Raw genomic sequence first — 18,885 nt, 5'->3', positions numbered from 1 at the left:
CTTAGGCTCCGGTTCCAGCTATGTGTGGAATTTCTATGAAATTGTGGGATGATGATACGTATGTGAAAATAAGTGATGCATTAAGACAAGTTTATCTATGTATTGATTATAATCATAGAATTGCCTTGCCATCCATATGATTGCCATATTGAATGAGATGGCTGGACATGATTCATAACCACAATTGGAGTAAATATGGCCGGTTATTCATGTAGGACAATGTCACTTGTACAAGTTAGCTACACCAAGTGTACTCATATTCCGCTGAAGCCAGGTCAAAATATAACTGAACTAGATGAGGGTTTGCATCAATCACCCTTGAGGGGGAGTAAATATTATGATGATTATTGGGCTTGAGCGCTTTTGTTTTTATAAGGCTGTAAGATGATGACTTGGGTGTTTGAGGCATGATCAGCGAAATATGTGGCACATTAGCCCCTTGATGTTTGCTTGACACTTTGGATACATTCAGAGTTATGGTGTTTTGTTGCCTCCCTAACAACTTTGGCTTTTGATTTATTTTCTTCAATGTCATTGGTTGTGAATTTTGAGCTCCATCCTGTCTGATATAGTGGTCCTTCCTTTAGCCCATTCTGCTATATTTGTTTCCCCATTTACATTCAACTGCATTGATAAAAAACTATACGGATTCAACTAACACCGTGTATAAAAAACAATACATAAAGTGGTAAACCAGGTTAAAAGGCAGGGACATACTATGCCAATAGTACTCATAAGAAACCTCTAGTGATCTTGCTACTCTTTATTAATTTTGGACCAACAACTCTAATGGAAAGGCATTCAAATATATATTTTGTTGAAATCTTGATCATAAGATGCAATATGATGGCCCGATGCGTATGCTCAAATACAATTCTGCAATGTGAAATATATTTATATTTGGTGTTTTAAATTCGATTATTTTTGGTATTTTTTCATAAGATTTTTTAATAAATAAATGCAATAACCACATGCAACAAATGTATGTAAAATGACTTAGTTAAGAATTGTATGCGCCTGGCGCTCTTTCCCTGGTTAAGAGTTTGCGCCAGCATGATGATTTAGATAGGTTTGGCTTTCTGTGCTAAGAATTTGTGCTAATGTCTATGTCTGCAGTTTATGGTCTGTCCTTTGAGGCTTCAATATTGGGGGAGCTTGTTTTTCATCACAGAGTGATTTCCGTATCGATGCATTCCCTTCCCACGTTTAAGATAAGGAATGGGAGACAAGTTGTACTGAATCTCCCTTAGGCCATTGTCAGCAGATCCACTTCCATGCATAAAGTTTGTCTCTCCTAAACTAAAGAATAGAGTAAGATCATTAACTATATAATTCCCCATGGAAAACATGTGGAATATGTGCTGTTATATGCAGGTGTGATAGGATTTTAGCCCACAAGTCCTTCAATTTCCATATATGAAATTTCTCGAATTTGATCATATAACACAATACTCCTGAATATGCTTCCCAGCAAATGTCCTGATTCCCAAATTGCGCCCAAAATGTTAAACCATCAACTATAGCCCGATATTCAACTACCCTATTTGTGCCCATCTCAGAAAAAAAGAGAAGTAAAAAATTATATTACCATTGTGATCTCTAAAGATAGGCCCTCTAGAGGATAATCCTTCAATGCCTTTGGAAGTTCTATCTATGTTCAATTTGCAACTTGAAAATGTTGGTGAGATCAATAATTTAATATTTTAAATGTATGAAATTTTCCACAATTATAAATCCAATGGAAAATTCCTTGCAATACATCGAGAGAGGTGAGTTTTCTTGGATGGATAAAATGGTCTACCATTTTGAGCCAGCTTTTTACAGCATGCTTAATTGATTTCTCATTAACATCCTTAGCTCCAAACTTTCATAATTCTGGTGTTTCTAGATTTCCCAAATCATAGACATGCTTGAATATATCTTGAGAGACAACACTTTACTCGTTTTAGTTTTGAGTTTTTGGAACAACATGAATGAATCAGCAAGTTACAACTTACACATGCATGGGATGCCCGATTTATCGAGAACCAGTTCCATTAGAAGGTCACCTATTCATCATTGAAGAATAATGGATCTTGGTTTCCACCTGTGGATCTGTAAAATATCAGACACATTAAAAACTAATTTCTACTACAATATATTTTACGTTGGTATCAAATAATAAAATATTTTAAAGCAATCACGTGATGAAAAAATGTATCTTAGTGTGGATTTCTGTTTGGCAAGTGAAGAAAAGTACGATTCAGATAATGAATGGCAATGGATGGTAATAAGGGAGATAGTATTTATATAACTAATGCATCTGTTGGAGAAAGATAAGGTAAGGTAAGAGACTAATCTTAGATCTGTACATTCTGTCTAGATCAAGGCAATTTATTGATGTTGATCACCCTTTCGTCTTCTCTATTGAAATTCAAAAGATTCTAGAAGACCGTAAAAAACATCATACTTGAATTATATGCCTTTATAGTAGGAAGTGAGTAAAGAGATATTTTTTTAAAGTGTAGGGGGAAAAATAGATAAATATGTATCTGCTCCAAGGAAATTCAGCTCGATCAGCCTTCTAGAGCATCATATATTAATTCCTAAAGTTGGAGAGCGGCCGGTTGTTGATTGTATTCATTTAATTATATTCCCTATTCCTAGGATTTTGCATTTACTTTGACATCCAATTGAATAATTTTCTGATATTTTCTACATTGTACTCAATCGCCGGCTTGCATGATACTATCTGTTGACATCAGTCCATGTGACCATTTATTGCGCAAGAAGTTGGTCCTTTATTTTATTAGGGGATGCCATCGTCGAGTGTAAAAACACATAGTAAGTACTGTCATCAACACATCACTCATTTTGGTGTCATAGAACTATCCTTGAATCATTGACGGATGCCAATCATTACCAAGATTTAATGATTGGTTGACGCCACTAAATAATGAGAGTAATTTAGTACTCTAAATTTCAAAATTTGAACAGCAATATTTTACAAAATAAACAGTGTGCGCATAAATTTTAAGTAAATACAAAAAATAGTAAACAAGGTAAATAGATATGTTTTCAGAATTATAAAAAGCATATCGCCCTGCATACAATTCGAAACAGTTCAGAAAAAATCATATCTTGAAGCAAACAAAATTAATTATTTCCAGATAAGAGTCAAGAAATCCCAAAGATACAGAATGTTAAGGCAATTTAAACCACTATTCTTAAAAATGAAATTTTAATTTAGGGGTTCGTAGGACAAAGGTTCAGAAGCCGTCAACCGTCACATCACATGTCATGGTGATGGCACCGTGATGGATGACGTGATGGTGATACTGACGGAATTAGGGGCCCATGACAAGGATGGCGTCGGATGACAACCTGGTAGTGATGGTGACATGACAATGACAAGGAGCATTGGACAAGGGACGACGGTGATGGATGACGGGTGTGACATATTTTTAGAACTCTTTAAAATTTGACAAAAAGCTTAAATCTGGAAAAAAAATTATTGGATTTTACGACTGCAACATGCATCCAAGAGCCATTTTAAGGACAGATTCGCAATCAAACTTAACAGTGCTCCTTTCGACATTAAAATATAATTTTAACTCCAATATTCCTTATAATTATAGCCTTTTTTAGATTCTAAAATTCATTTATTCCTTAAATAAATTCCTGAATGGGGACTCATATATTTATGCATCGCCATTACAAGTAAACAGAGACCCAAAAATTCCATATAATTTCAATACACAGAAAACACAGAAACCCGAATCATTTTATGCACTAGTAGGTATAGATATTAGTGATTATCTAGGAGAAGAATCTAGTCTATATGGAGAAAAAAATTTGGATAGAAAATATTTTGATTGTAGAATTCTCCGGTTTTGTTTTAGAAAAAATAGCGATATTGATACCTGGACTAATATGCATATTGGTACCAAGATTAATAAAAATACTAAAGCTGGAACTCATAATTATCCAAAAATTTATAATAAAGATATTTATCCTCTCACGATTCATCAAAAAACAAAACCATCCAATAAAAGAAAAAAACTTTTTGATTGGATGGGAATGAATAAAGAAAGGCTATATCGTCCCATATCAAATCTGGAATCTTGGTTCTTCCCAGAATTTGGACTACTTTATGATGCATATAAGCTTAAACCATGGATTATACCAATCCAATTTCTTCTTTTAAACATTCATAGAAATACCAAAATTAGTCCAAATAAAAACATCAACGGAAATGATCTTAATCTACGATCTAATAAAAAAGAATATCTTGAATTAGAGAATCAGAACCAACAAGAAAAAAAACAAATGCTAAGCCAAAGAGATCTTGGATCAGATACACAACAAGATATACAAAAACAAAAGAAAAAAGAAGATGTTGAAAAAAATTACACAGAATCAACCATTAAAAAACGTAGAAAGAAAAAACAATTAAAGAGCAAGAAGGAAGCAGAACTAGATTTTTTCCTGAAAAAATATTTCCTTTTTCAATTAAGATGGGATGATTCTTTGAATCAAAGAATGATCAACAATATCAAGGTATATTGTCTACTACTTAGACTGATAAATCTAAAGGAAATTGCTATATCCTCAATTCAAAGAGGAGAGATGCGTCTAGATGTAATGTTGATTCAAAAGGATCTATCTCTTACAGAATTGATAAAAAGGGGAATATTTATTATTGAACCGGTTCGTCTCTCTATAAAATGGGATGAAGAATTTCTTATATATCAAACCATAGGTATTTCATTGGTCAATAAGAGTAAACAACAATCTGAAACTGATAGAAGATATATAAAAAAATATCTTGATGAGAATCCTTTTGAGAAATCTATTTCACGACATAGCACTATGCTTGTGAGTGAAGATAAAAAAAATTCTTATGATTTATTTGTTCCTGAAAATATTCTATCTACAAGACGTCGTAGAGAGTTGAGAATTCTAATTTGTTTGAATTCCTGGAAGGGGAATGTTGTAGACGTAGATAGAAATCTAATCTTTTTCAATGAAAACGACATAAGGAACTGTGGACAGTTTTTGAAAAAGGACAAGCATTTTAATACAGATCCAAATAAAAACAAATTAATGAAATTAAAATTGTTTCTTTGGCCCAATTATCGATTAGAAGATTTAGCTTGTATGAATCGGTATTGGTTTGATACCCATAATGGTAGTCGTTTCAGTATGTCAAGAATACAGATGTATCCACAATTCAGAATTTATTGATATTATATTTTATATACTATATAAAGATATAATATAGTGTAGTGTGTAGTGTGTGAGTGAGATATTCAATATACAAAGGCCGAAAGATATACACATGTTATGTTACATTATGATACATGATACTGAATTTAATGGCTTATCAACTGAATCTAGAAATGAATCGGCAAAATCCTCTTAGGTACAATACAAAGAAATCATTCTCTTTGTTGAGTGCAGAAATGTATTATACCTTTCTATCCAAATCAAATTAATAAATAAAAAAAATTCAATCAAACAAATTTGATTTGGATAGAAAAAATCGTATATATAAGAGTAAGAGGAAACCTTTTTTGTATATACCAGAAAATGACTGACATTATTTTTTCTGATCAGTAAAATAAATAAATAAATAATGGAAAACTCTTTTTTTATGGTAAAAAATTCATTTATCTCAATTATTTCGCAAGGACAAGAAGAAAAAGAAGAAAACAAAGGGTCTGGCGAATGTCAAGTAGTCAGTTTCACCAATAAGATACGAAGACTTACTTCCCATTTGGAGGTGCATAAAAAAGATTTTTCATCTCAGAGAGGTTTACGAATAATCCTGGGAAAAGCGTCAACGGTTGCTGGCGTATTTGTCCAAGAAAAATAGAATACGTTATAAGAATTTAATTGGTAAGTTGGATATTCGGGAACCAAAAACTCGTTAAGTTAATGCCAAGATTCGTTTGAATTTTTATTTTGACAAACCTCCTTTTATTATCGAAAGTTAACTCAAATTGCTGAAGCTGAAATTGCTTTTTGTATTTTAGTTCATTGAAAAAATATGTATATGTGATGAATTTTGAGTTTTTTTGGAGATATAGATTTAGATAAGCGAGAAATAGAGATATGGATTCGGGGAAAAAAGATATGGATATGAGTGGACCAACTAGAAGAAACGATCTTATGATAGTCAATATGGGTCCTCAGCACCCATCGATGCATGGTGTTCTTCGATTAATCGTTACTTTAGATGGGGAAGATGTTATTGACTGTGAACCTATACTAGGTTATTTACACAGAGGCATGGAAAAAATTGCAGAAAACCGAACAATTGTGTAATATTTACCTTATGTAACGCGTTGGGATTATCTAGCAACTATGTTTACAGAAGCAATAACTGTAAATGCTCCCGAACAATTAGGAAATGTTCAAGTACCTCAAAGAGCCAGCTATATAAGAGTCATTATGTTAGAGTTAAGTCGTATAGCTTCTCACTTGTTATGGCTTGGCCCTTTTATGGCAGATATTGGTGCACAGACTCCCTTTTTCTATATTTTTAGAGAGAGAGAATTAATATATGATCTATTTGAAGCTGCTACAGGTATGCGAATGATGCATAATTATTTTCGTATTGGAGGAGTAGCTGCTGATTTACCTTATGGTTGGATAGATAAATGTTTAGATTTTGTGATTATTTTTAACAGGAATTGTGAATATGAAAAACTTATTACACGAAATCCCATTTTTTGGAACGAGTGGAAGGCGTAGGTATTATTAGTGGAGAAGAAGCAATAAATTGGGGTTTGTCAGGACCCATGTTACGAGGTTCTGGAGTCTCCTGGGATCTCCGTAAAGTTGACCAATATGAATGTTATAATGAATTTGATTGGGAAGTCCAATGGCAAAGAAGGAGATTCTTTAGCTCGTTATTTAGTAATGAATGAGTGAAATGAGGAAAACGATAAAAATTATTCAACAGGCTTTAGAAGGAATTCCAGGCGGACCTTATGAAAATTTAGAAGTCCGACGTTTTGATAGAACAAAGGATTCCGAATGGAATGATTTTGAATATAGATTCATTAGTAAAAAACCTTCGCCCAATTTTGAATTGTCAAAACAAGAACTTTATGTAAGAGTAGAAGCTCCAAAAGGAGAATTGGGCATTTTTCTGATAGGCGATCAGAACGTTTTCCCTTGGAGATGGAAAATTCGTCCTCCAGGTTTTATCAATTTACAAATTTTGCCTCAGCTAGTTAAAAAGATGAAATTGGCTGATATCATGACGATACTAGGTAGTATAGATATTATTATGGGAGAAGTTGATCGTTGAAATGATAATTGATATAAGAGAAGTGCAAACTATCAATTCTTTTTCTGTATCAGAATTTTTAAAAGAAATTTATGAACTTATATGGTTCTTTGTCCCTATTTTTGTTCTGATAGTAGGGATTGTAATAGGCGTTCTAGTAATTGTATGGTTAGAAAGAGAAATCTCTGCGGCGATACAACAGCGTATTGGACCTGAATATGTGGGGCCGTTAGGAATTCTTCAAGCTTTAGCAGACGGAACCAAACTGCTTTTTAAAGAGGATGTTCTTCCATCTAGAGGGGATAGACGTTTATTCAGTGTCGGGCCTGCAATAGCAGTCGTAGCCATTTTACTAAGTTATTTAGTAATTCCCTTTGGATCTCACCTAATTTTAGCCGATCTGAGTATAGGTGTTTTTTTATGGATCGCCATTTCGAGTATTGCTCCTATTGCGCTTTTTATGTCAGGATATGGATCAAATAATAAATATTATTTTTTAGGTTGTCTACGAGCTGCTGCTCAATCAATTAGTTATGAAATACCATTAACTCTATGTGTCTTATCAATCTCTCTACGTGTGATTCGTAAAATAGGAACTTTTTATTGATTTGATTGAAAGGTTTAATTAAATTTTTCTTTTTCTTACGAATTAAAATAAAGTTCACTGAGTTAAACTAGATAGTCATATGAGTCAAATAAAACAGCTTTTGAATTCGCAGTAATAAAAAAATTCTCATTCCCTATGTACAAGAGGAAAATACAAAAGGTAGTGTAAATAGTTTATCCCAAGATTTAGAGTTGTTTTCAGGTCTTGTCTTGAAGCGGATACAGAAGATCTACCATATAGCCTTGTATACAATATCGGAGATCAATCAAAAATGAGTGGACAGGTAGGAACACCAAGATACACAAAAGATTAGTAATAGAGATTATGTAGGATTTCAAAACAAAAGAGATATTTATACATAAAATGAATCAAAAAGGACTTTAAGTTGGTAGAAATTTTAAAGTAGTACTTCCTTAAGATTCCGATCTAGAGTATGCTCCTATTCACTGATTAAAGAAATGACTATCAAGAATGAATTAATTCTCTTTTTTTATTATTTTATAGCCCCCCCTTTTTTTAGAAGCCAGAACAGGAACAAAAGAAATAAAAAAGAATACCCATTTTGTATCTAATTATTTGTTTTTTGTAATAAAAAAAGATAGGTCGAACTGTCTAGTGACAAAAAAAATAAGTATTTTATTAAAATTGCAATAATAAATTATTACTGAAGAGAGAAATTTTTTAATTTTAAGAGAATGAGATCAATTCCGAAGTGCTTATTCAAGCAAATAGAATTCCCTCGGTCCAATTTTGTGCTGTAAATGAATCTTTATTATATTTATTTATTACCCAGTAGAGAATATATTTTAATACCGCAAAAATATTATGACCGTAGAGGAGCTGTATGAAATGAAAGTTTCATGTACGGTTCTGGAATAGCGATGAAAACAGTGATGTTATCGTCGACTATAATTATCTAACAGTTTAAGTACAGTTGATATAGTTGAAGCACAGTCAAAATATGGCTTTTGGGGTTGGAATTTGTGGCGTCAACCAATAGGGTTTATAGTTTTTTTGATATCTTTTCTGGCAGAATGTGAGAGATTACCTTTTGATTTACCAGAAGCAGAAGAAGAATTAGTAGCAGGTTATCAAACTGAATATTCAGGCATAAAATATGGTTTGTTTTATGTTGCTTCTTACCTAAATTTATTAGTTTCTGCATTATTTGTAACAGTTCTTTACTTAGGTGGATGGAATTTCTCGCTTCCGTCGATAGTTATTCCTGAATTTTTTCTAATGAATAAAATTTTTGCAATAACAATTGGTATTTTTATCACATTAGCTAAAGCCTTTTTGTTCCTCTTTATTTCTATCGCAACAAGATGGACTTTACCGAGGCTGAGAATGGGCCAACTATTAAATCTTGGATGGAAATTTCTTTTACCTATTTCTCTTGGGAATCTATTATTGACAACTTCTTACCAACTTGTTTCACTCTAATTTAAGTAAATATTAGACTAAGATAACCCTTTTTTAGATTACTAACCTCCATCAAACAAGACAAGAGAAAAAAATATTAACTTTAAATTTCGTGGATATTTACGATATGTTTCCTATGGTGACTGGATTCATGAATTATGGCCAACAAACAGTACGAGCTGCAAGGTATATCGGTCAAGGTTTTATGATTACCTTATCTCATACAAATCGGTTACCTGTAACTATTCAATATCCTTATGAAAAATCAATCACCTCAGAGCGTTTCCGAGGTCGAATACATTTCAAATTCGATAAATGTATCGCTTGTGAAGTCTGTGTTCGTGTATGTCCTATAAATCTACCTGTTGTAGATTGGAAATTGGAAAAAAATATTAAAAAGAAACAATTGCTTAATTATAGTATTGATTTCGGGGTATGTATATTTTGTGGGAATTGTGTTGAGTATTGTCCAACAAACTGTTTATCGATGACTGAGGAATATGAACTTTCTGCTTATGATCGCCACGAATTGAATTATAATCAAATTGCATTGGGTCGTTTACCAATATCTATAATGGAAGATTACTCCATTCAACCTATTATGAATTCAATGCCAATTAACAAAATAGACAAGGATAATTCTCTTGATTGAGGGACGATTAAACCTGAATACGATTTTTTTTGCTATTTCATATTTGAGATATTTTACAGAGATTTTAGTATATATATATTAAAAATTTCATAGAGATATTTTATATATATAAATAAATAACTTTTATATCTAAATAAATAACAAAAAAATGACAGTAAAATTGAATAATATAAATTTAATTGAAAAAAACTAATAGACAAAAAAAGATTTTCATATATACACACAATCCACAATTAATACTGGATTAAGATTTAATCCAATTGTAACATATACAGAACAAAAAAAGAATAACTTTTTTCCTAGATTATTCGAAAAGGTCATAAAGAATTTCAACTTATATATCTATCTATTTTATACATTATACATAGTGGATTTAACTGGACCAATACATGATATTCTTGTAGTATTTCTCGGATTAGTTCTTATATTAGGGGGTCTCGGAGTAGTTTTATTTACCAATACAATTTATTCTGCCTTTTGTTTGGGATTGGTTCTTATTTGCGTATCTCTATTCTATATTTTATTGAACTCCTATTTTGTAGCTGCTGCACAGCTGCTTATTTATGTGGGGGCTATAAATGTGTTAATCTTATTTGCTGTAATGTTTATGAAAGGCTCAGAATATTCCAATGATTTACGTCTTTGGACTGTGGGAGATGGGGTTACTGCCCTGGTTTGTACCTGTATTCTTTTTTTACTAATTAATACTATTTCAGATACATCATGGTACGGGATTCTTTGGACTACAAAATCAAACCACATTATAGAAAAGGACCTTATAAGTAATGTTCAACAGATTGGAATTCATTTATCAACAGATTTTTTTCTTCCATTTGAACTAATTTCTATAATTCTTTTAGTTGCCTTAATAGGTGCAATTACTATGGCTCGTCAAAATTAGTAATATTAGATATTCGTCTTCTTTTATGCTAAATTTGATTTTAAGAGTCTTATATATGATCAAATTTATCATATCATATATTTTATAAATATGATATTTCACTAACTACTATTTCATTTTATTTTTGATTTTTTTTTTTTTGTAAATACTTTAGTTTTTTTGTAGATTTTGTCCTGAAATTAAATTGTTACTCGATGAAATTTTCCATTCTATAAAAAATTTTAACCAGTTGAATTCTTTGTTGAAATCAATTGAGATTCAGAAGGAGTTAGTCAATGATGGTTGAGCATGTACTTTTTTTGAGTGCATATTTGTTTTCTCTTGGTATTTATGGATTGATAACAAGTCGAAACATGGTTAGAGCACTTATGTGTCTTGAGCTGATACTAAATTCCGTTAATATCAATCTTGTCACATTTTCGGATTTATTTGATAGTCGACAATTAAAAGGAGATATTTTCTCCATTTTTGTTATAGCTATTGCAGCGGCTGAAGCAGCTATTGGTCTAGCTATTGTCTCATCGATCTATCGTAACAGAAACTCAACACGTATTAATCAATCCAATTTGTTGAATAAATAGTCTTATCTTGTAATGGTATACTAGACCTAAATTGTCATCACTAATTATCTAAATACATACTAATTCTATTTCTATCTAGTCATTATTTATACAAAATATACACACTTATTACTTAATTATACACTTTTCACTCATTACAGAAACAGATCTTCAATAAACAGAAAAAGACCTTATAAACTCCAAAAAAATCCAATTAAAAATCTATTAATTTATTATATACTTTTTAGATAAATCGATAAAGTAGAAGGTATAAATTTCTTTTAACTCTAGTTCTAATATAATGTCTAATTCATGTATAATTATACGTTGGTAATATGAATAATAAGAAAATTAAATTAGATCTAAGATGACAAAAAAGACTGGCTAATATAGTAACTAGACATAATAGAGTAAACTGACAAAAATAATATAAGAACTAAAAAATAATAAAAAAGAATAAGTACAGTACAATAGAAGTCAATGAAAAATTCAATGAAATGAATACTAGATAGTGCTTAATTAGGACTAACAAATCTCACTAACACTTATTCTAACATCCATATTTTTGGTTATCATTTTATTTTAATTAGTTCATATTTGTATGTAAGATAGATGTATGATTTGCATTATTCTGTTTGCTCATAAATAAATCAAAGTCTCTTGGACCTTTTCTTATGAACAGATCCAGAAGTATATGAATTATAAAAAAATTCTGGCAAACCACTGATTCGTCTGGTGTCTACAATGTGTTTATTTACTGTTGATTTTGTTAGAACCAGATCGAAATTTTTTATGTTCAAAACGGGAGCTTATAGATCCAATGTCACATTCAGTCAAAATTAATGATACGTGTATAGGATGTACTCAATGTGTCCGTGCCTGCCCTACAGATGTTTTGGAAATGATACCTTGGGATGGCTGTAAATCTAAGCAAATTGCTTCCGCTCCAAGAACTGAAGACTGTGTAGGTTGTAAGAGATGTGAATCCGCTTGTCCAACAGATTTTTTGAGTGTCTGGGTTTATTTAGGAAGTGAGACAACCCGGAGTATGGCACTAGCTTACTAATACGTTAGAACAAAAAAAATCCACTTCAATCATTTGATTCCTCTTTACTTACTGACAAAAACCCGTACTCAATAAAATCAAATTATTGAGTACGGGTTTTTCTGTTCAGGTCAAAGCGTATCTTGTCTTTACCACGAGTTATTTTCCTTGGTTAACACTAATTGTTGTTTTTCCTATATTTGCGGGCTGTTTCATTTTTCTTCTCCCGCATAGAGGAAATAAGGTAGTTCGTTGGTATACCATGTGTATATGTTTATTAGAACTCCTTATAATGACCTATGTATTCTGTTATCATTTTCAATTGGACGATCCATTAATCCAAATTGAAGATGATTTTAAATGGATAAATGTTTCTGATTTTCATTGGAGACTCGGAATTGATGGACTTTCGATAGGACCTATTTTACTTACAGGATTTATCACTACTTTAGCTACTTTAGCGGCTTGGCCAGTCACTCGAGATTCCAGATTGTTTCATTTCCTGATGTTAGCAATGTATAGCGGTCAAATAGGATCATTTGCTTCCCGAGACCTTTTACTTTTTTTTATGATGTGGGAGTTAGAATTAATTCCAGTTTATTTACTTTTATGCATGTGGGGGGGGAAAAAACGTCTGTATTCAGCTACAAAGTTTATTTTATATACTGCTGGGGGTTCTATTTTTCTTTTAATAGGAGTTTTAGGTATGGGTTTATATGGCTCCAATGAACCCACTTTAAATTTTGAAACATTAGCTAATCAATCATATCCCCTAGCATTAGAAATACTCTTATATTTTGGGTTCCTTATTGCTTTTGCTGTCAAATTACCAATAATACCCCTACATACATGGTTACCTGATACACATGGGGAAGCACATTACAGTACATGTATGCTTCTAGCCGGAATCTTATTAAAAATGGGAGCATATGGCTTGATTCGTATTAATATGGAATTCTTATCCCATGCTCATTCTCTATTTTCACCATGGTTGGTAATTGTCGGAACTATACAAATAATTTATGCGGCTTTAACCTCTTTCGGTCAACGAAATTTAAAAAAGAGAATAGCCTATTCTTCTGTATCTCACATGGGGTTCATAATTATAGGTATTGGTTCGTTAACCAACACAGGGCTTAACGGAGCTATTTTACAATTACTCTCCCATGGATTTATTGGTGCTGCCCTTTTTTTCTTGGGGGGAACAAGTTGTGACAGAATACGACTTGTTTATCTTGACGAAATGGGAGGAATTTCTATCCCAATGCCAAAATTTTGTACTATGTTTAGTAGTTTCTCAATGGCTTCTCTTGCATTGCCCGGAATGAGTGGTTTTGTTGTGGAATTAATAGTATTTTTGGGAATAATTAGTAGTCAAAAATATCTTTTAATGACAAAAATACTAATTACTTTTGTTATGGCAATTGGAATCATATTAACTCCTATTTATTTATTATCTATGTTACGGCAGATGTTCTATGGATACAAATTATTCAATCTTTCAAACTCTATTTTTGTAGACTCTGGCCCACGAGAACTCTTTGTTTCAATCTGTGTATTTCTACCCGTACTAGCGATTGGTCTCTATCCTGATTTAGTAATTTCCTTATCTGTTGATAAGGAGCAAGAAATTGTATCCAATTATTACTATCGATAATTTTCAGGACTAAAATAAAAAAAGGGCAAAGTCATTCTCATCTCAGAAGTTAATTAGAATTGATTGTAATAGCATTATTACATTACACATTTTTTTGAGAACCTTTAGAGTAAAAAAAGGTTCTCAAAAAAAAAATGACACAAAAAGAAGTTATTTGGTTGTGGACGAATTTTTTTTGATTAAATTTCAATTCACAGCTAACTTAATATGAATGAACCATAACTATGTAGTCCGATTCCTAATAAATTAACCCCAAAATAGCATATCCAAATTATAAAAAATCCTATGGAAGCAACTATTGCGGAATTCGTACCTTGCCAATTTTTGGTTGTTCTAGTGTGTGAATAAATCGCGTATATTGTCCAAGTAATAAATGCCCAAGTTTCTTTAGGGTCCCAATTCCAATAAGATCCCCATGCTTCATTAGCCCATACTGCACCAGATAGAATCCCTATTGTTAAAAAAGTAAACCCGATACTAATAACACGAGAACTCCAATAATCCAATCTTTCTAGTAATTGATATTTGTAATAATTTTTAAAAGAAGAAAAAGAAGAAAAAGAAGTAGTTTTTTTTAGATTTTGAGTCAAAGTTAAACAGTCCATCTGATCAAAATTTGATGACCCAATTACTAAATTCTGGTTTTCAACAACGATTTTTATATTTTTTCGAAAAGTGATTACTAGAAGAGCAATTGAAAATAAAGATCCAACTAAAAGAGCTGCATAACTTAACAACATCATACTTACATGCATCATTAACCAATGGGATCGTAGAGCAGGGACTAATATGGCTGATTGGTGCATTTCTGTTGAAAGACCTGAAGTGGCAAAAGCTTGAGTAAAAATCGCGCTGGGTGTGGTTATTGCACTTAAAAATTTTGCATTTTGATGATTCCATATTTTAGGAATCATATGAATTATAGAGAAACTCCACGAAAGGAACATTAAGGATTCATATAAATTACTTAATGGAAAATGGCCTGAATAAATCCACCGAATTATTAATAATCCCGTTATCGAGAAAAAGGTAGCTATCATACCCTTTTCCAATGAATCCGATAATCCGGGAATTTCATGAACGAAAAAGCTCATTAACTGAATAATAATTACTATAGAAATGATTGAAAAAGAGATATGAGTTAATATATGTTCTAAAGTTACAAATATCATAAAAAAGAGCGTCCAATTACATTGCAGAATTAAAATCAAGAATTCAATCTAAATAAATTATAGATCTTATAATTTAATTATCTAGCATGACATGCCGCCACTCGGACTCGAACCGAGATGCTCTAGCACTGCTTCCTAAGAGCAGCGTGTCTACCATTTCACCATGGCGGCTTGCTTGAAATAATAATAGCTTATGTATCTCGAATCGTCGAGATTAATTAAAGGATCTAAGTTTAAATCGACAGTAATTACACTTAGAGTTTTGTAAATAGTGAAATATTGCAAATAAATTTATTAGTAAAAAATCAATAAAATTCCAGAAAAATCTAGAAAATTGTTTAATTCATCCCCTTATTCATTAACATGGAACTTAATTTTTAATCTTTCCATTTCCATTTAAATAGAGTTATTTGAAACTCTAAATACTCAATAAAATTCATAAATTAACCATCACTAGGTTAAAATATGAATTCACCTAGAATATTAATTAACATGTAAATATATGGTAACGCGACTACAATAAATTATCTAAAGGTATTAAATTGTGATAATTACTTGAATTAAGCTCTAAATTTAGGGTTTTATCATTCATCGCACTAGGTCATTTATTCTTTCAAGAACAGTTTTGAACAGTTCTGCATCAACTATGCGAATGAAAGGCTTGAACCGCATTTTCAGTATGATATATTCAAAATCATCCTGCAGAATTCTATTATCCTGGAAACGATGTATATCCATGATGATCTGCATGAAATTATTGAATGATACATCATCATTTCATGCTTGCAACCAAAATTTCCATCCACTCTATCACATGCCTTTTTCCGTATGTAATTTCTTAATCCTATTATGGCTTGGGATTGTTCTGGTGAATAGGTTGGATAAGCTCCTGTACGAAGCTGATACTCTAATGAATATATTTTTTTATTTAATAAATACACAAACTGGGATTCAGAGACTAATCTAGGCAGTAACAAGATATTTCCTTGATGATTTTGGTAATCAGCCTATTTCGTTGATGATTTTGGTGACAAGCTTTTTTGACTTAAGTTACAGAAGGAAGACAGTATTTGAATATTAGGAATAGTCTATGTATTTATATTTCCATGATCTAGGTAAGAACTTTGATGTAAAAAATGTGAGAATTAATCCATAATCATCAACTTGGATTAAGATATAATTCATTTGGGAATCGATCCAGCTCTGGAAACTATCTAAGTTAATTCCTTAAAATTCAGCTACAATTTCTTTACTGGTCGGTAGGTTGTATAATATCTAACTATCTAGTGGAAATACCTCTCTTGGCACTGCTTCCGAAAAAGAAAAATGTTTATAGGCTGAGACATTCACAATAGTAGGTGAAATTCAATAGCACCTTCTTCCGTTTTTTGTCAGTTATTTTTATACTGTGGGAATATATGATTATAGTATTTATTTTTGTGCTGGAATTCACAATTGAGTGAAAACACTTAGAATTTGTATCCCCTTTTGAAGCCAAATTTTATATGATTGTATTTTTGATGGCGCACGCCATCAAAGATCATCAGCAATGTCGTCTGCATCGCCCGCCACCGTCGTCGAAGAACGGGTGAAATTTCTCACTTTATCACGTTTATTTTCCTTCGCTCTTTCCTGTGTTTTGTGCTTTCCTCGTCTCGTCGTTGTGTTTTTATTGCATCCGCGACACGTCCCTACGTCCTTCATCGTGATCATGGGGAGGGATCCTTAGTCATTTTTGGACCCCTTCCCTTGTGCCCTTGCTTCTTCTTTTTCTTTTCTTTTCATTTCTATTTTCCCTTCCATTTTGCAATGAAGGGGGCCCATTGTATAAGTGATGGCGAGGACACCAACACATCACCGTCGAACGCGTCGCCACGATCAACCGGAGTCAACACACCTGCTATGGATCCAAGGGCGAATTCAACCGAAGTCAACCTGCCACGGTCAATCGAAGTCAACATCAAAGTCAACACGCCGCAACCATCGACAAGCACGTCTCCACCCGCGCACGACCCTACATGCGTCATGACACGATGCTAGAGGCAGATCCACAACTGCCCTTTGGGGTGACACGGCGCACGTCTTTAATTTCTCGACGTAGGACGACTACAGAGTGATCCCCAGACATATACCTTCTTGCCCGGGTCTTCGTCTCTGCATATTTCAATCGAATCAAACGACGGAAGAGAAGACTCATCTAATTTATGATAAATCCAAAATGATAGTAATATATATTTGCAATTTAAGCTAATTTATGTACTTCTTTATCTTTATCTGGATATATTATCAACATTTATGTTAAGTTGTGAAACATCATGAAACAAAATCACCTTTTTCTAATTTGGAGTTAATTATTATCATTTGTGGGACTAACCCCACTTAACTCAATGAGTTAAGTGGAATGAATCTCACTCTCTTCTTAGTTTATGTGGAAGATGCAGGAATTAGGTGAAACTTTCATGAATAAAGGGGAAAATTAAATGAAGAGGAAGCTATTTGGACCAGAGGAGCAGGCTCAGCCACAACCCTGGGCAAAGAAAGAAGACCCAAAGCAAGACAATTGGCTCTAGTCTAAAGGCCCACTAAGGAAGCTCCACTAAGCCCACTATGAGAGGCATGTTGGGCCAAAGAAAGGAGGGCAAGGGGAAGGTCCAGTCATGATTATTTATGAATATTTCAGGGGCTTAAATGATGATTAGAGGACAACCTTGGACATGGATCCAAGCCAGAGAAGAAGATCCAGCCATTCAATCCACAAAACATCCAAGGGTGGAGACTTAAAGATAGCACCTTTAATGCTAATTAAGGAAAGAAGCCTTGAACGTCCAGGGGGGTATTTCAAAGGTCTCAATGCTGATTGGAGGACCATAATGGACGTGGATCATGACCCTAAAAAGAAGATCTGGCCATCCATTGTATTAAAAATCCAATGGCTCTCCTTTGCTCTCTCTCCCTATATAAACCCCTTCACCCTATTGTAAAATTCATGTTGTGATTCAATCCAAAGTAATGTTTGGTGGCCTAAGTGCAATTGAGTCAGAGATCCATTCACCTCAGTGAGTGCCAGGCTGAGCAGGAAGCATCCAGGGCTGAAGAAGCTGGTGGAAAGGAGAAGAAGTCCCTTGGACCTTAGCGGGTGTGACAAAGAGGTTACCTTATTATTTCTCCTTTTTCACTCTTTTCAGTTCGTCTTTTGTCCTTTGGTTAGTCTTGGATCAGCTAGCCAATACCCAGACGGTTCCAGTGCATCCAACCACGCTCTAAAATTCGTTCTAGAACTCATTCTAGAGTGATTTTAGTACAGTCCAATTGTTTTCTCTCTCCTCCACCAAGGCACCTTCCCCATTTGGCATCCGGACTTAGCCAAATTTTGACCAAGTCCAGAGCGCCAAACTGTTTCATTTCCTATTTTGTTTTAGCTTTCAAATACTCCTAAAAAATACAAAAAAATTATTTTTTGCCTATTAATATTATTATAATATTAGAATAATATTTTATTTTTCTTTGATATATATTTTTATTTCATTAGTTATTTATCTTCATATGTAGTAAACCTACCTCTAAAATTATTAAAAAATACATAACTAAAG

The sequence above is a fragment of the Wolffia australiana genome, chromosome 12 (assembly GCF_029677425.1).
Source record: "Wolffia australiana isolate 7733 chromosome 12, ASM2967742v1".
Taxonomy (NCBI): domain Eukaryota; kingdom Viridiplantae; phylum Streptophyta; class Magnoliopsida; order Alismatales; family Araceae; genus Wolffia; species Wolffia australiana.
This window is presented reverse-complemented; position numbering follows the sequence as displayed.